Source organism: Nelumbo nucifera, chromosome 8 (genome assembly GCF_055504915.1).
Source record: "Nelumbo nucifera cultivar China Antique chromosome 8, China Antique-T2T, whole genome shotgun sequence".
NCBI classification, from domain to species: Eukaryota; Viridiplantae; Streptophyta; class Magnoliopsida; order Proteales; family Nelumbonaceae; genus Nelumbo; species Nelumbo nucifera.
In genome coordinates this window covers 26,464,261-26,466,523 of record NC_142656.1, presented here as the reverse complement: position 1 = coordinate 26,466,523, position 2,263 = coordinate 26,464,261, and the positions used below count along the sequence as shown (strand labels likewise).

At 38.4% G+C, this 2,263-nt stretch overlaps 1 pseudogene; it reads right to left on the bottom strand.

The window, feature by feature from the left end:
- Positions 1–1,207: 1,207 nt before the first annotated feature.
- LOC148789788 (cell division control protein 2 homolog pseudogene) lies at positions 1,208–2,042 on the bottom strand (annotated as a pseudogene).
- Positions 2,043–2,263: the final 221 nt, after the last annotated feature.

Below are 2,263 nucleotides of genomic sequence, written 5' to 3'. Positions count from 1 at the left end.
AAATGTTCCCTATCAATCCCTTATCTATCTAGAGAATCTATTAGCCCAATTGCTTCCCTTGGAACCCATTGATACATCACTGTTATTCCCCTCAGAAACCTTGAAATTTTTCATAATCCCTTTCTCGTACACCCATGTTGCTTTCTTTACATCCTTTAGCCAACTAATCGGCTAGCCTTTCCATGTTTAGCTTTCTTGCTATTTGAGCCTCACACAGGACAGCAAGCAGTTCAGCTCTAATAAAATCCCCTAAACCAATAGGACCTGAATAAATGGCTGATATATTCCCTTCTCTCTAAAAACTCTCCCAATGCCAGAAGCACGTGGGTTACAGTTGCTAATGAACAAAGAAAGCTTCTCTATAGAATTTGGCGTATTGCCCAGTTGGGTGTGTGATTTCCTAGGGTTTTCATCTTATTCCAATCCCTTCCCTTCTCTTCTTTCTTTATTAGCTCTTTGTTTTTGTGTTACACATCTGGACCTAAGTTCAGTTGCAAGAATAGTGCTGAATCACAAAGATCTTGCATCAAGATGCTTTTAGGCTGCAATTGGTATAACCTATACCTCCAGTACCAATCAGCCAGCTACAAAAGAATAGAGGCTAGATCAGCTAGATCAGCTATACCTTCAGGTCAGATTGAGGGCATTTCTTGAAATCAAAAACCAAAAAAGGAAAGATTATGTCCATTAAACATGAAGGAACAATTAAGAGGCTAGATCAGCTACATGCCTGCTCTAACACCATCTAAACCTGCATAGGATTTGAAGAGAAGTGAGGAGGGAAAAGAGAAAAGTTCGGAGCCGAAAAATCTATGGCTGGGAGTGCCTATATTATTATTTAGGGTAAAAGCCACGCCTCCCCTATCAAATGCTTTAACTATTTTGTCTATAGAGGAGTTAAAATGACAAATATACCCTGGACAAAAAGTGAACCCAATGTGAACACAACACAACCTGGTTTGAGTTTTCTAAACTCTTTTCTTTTTTTTAAGCATGAAAATCCATATGTAAACATATCATATGTGAAATACCATTTACATAGTATTTCTTTGAGAAATAAAATTCCCAACAGAGACCACAATTCCTATTGATCCCCCAAAAAAAAAAAAAACAGAGACCACAATACCATGATTGCAAACTTGAGCTATGGTTCAATGTGTCTTGAACCAAAAACAAGAAAAGAAAACATTGAAAAAAGCACTAATTTTTACACAATCAAACCCCATGAATTGCTAATTATATCAACATACTCATTAAGATCCTTGAAATATTCATGCTCAAGTGGATTCTGTGCAATAATTCTTTTTCTTAGATCCAAGTAGAGCGTTTTAGAAGAAGACCAACTCCGTCTGGTTCAAGGTTTGGAACCACAGTTGCAAGATCCTTGGGAGGCCACTTGTTAATGGCAAACTTGAAATCAGGTAATGAGATCACCCCAGGCCATGCTTCTTCATTTGGAGTGCCCAAGTATTTGAAAATATTGAATAATACATAAATCTCAGAGTACCCAGGGAATAAAGGTCTCTAGTTCACCATCTCAGCAAATATGCAACCTACAAATCACAATCATCATGAGTAGGGCAATGACAGGAACCGAGTAGGACCTCTGGCGCCCTAATACCACAGTCTACAAGCTTCAAAGCAAGGGTACAATGATCTGTAAGCAGATTCTAAGGTTTCAAATGTCGGTGAAGAACTCCATGGGAATGGCAATAAGAAACTCCCCAGAATTTAATACAGAAACAGTTAAATTAAATGTGGGTCCTTTGCAAGCTCTGCGCAAGAATCCATGTTCTTCTTTAAGTTGAGGTCCAGATACTCAACAACTAGATACAAGCACTTTTCATTGTGCATTACATCCTGCAACCTGCTATGTTTACTTGCTTCATTTCTTTCGAAAGGAATATTTCTCTTATTGCAGTGCTTGGAACTCCTTCTGTTCCAGTTGGATTGTTTTAGAGGTACAGTTTCATTTGTCAAACTGTCATGAACCTACCATAAGTCCCTTCTCCAATCTTCTCAGCTTTCTCATACTCATCCATACTAACTCATAGACCTAGGATAAGAAATCCTCAGAGCAAGAAAGAATCTTAACTACATATGAAGCATCTAATGCTCCACACCAAAATGTTTGAGTTTTGAAGACCCACTCACACACAATTGAACTTGCAGTAAATGGATGCACATTAACCTTTCAAAGGGCATTTCCTGAAACATCTAGCTCTTCAAACTAACACTCTGGATTTGGGGCAGACATGCCCTA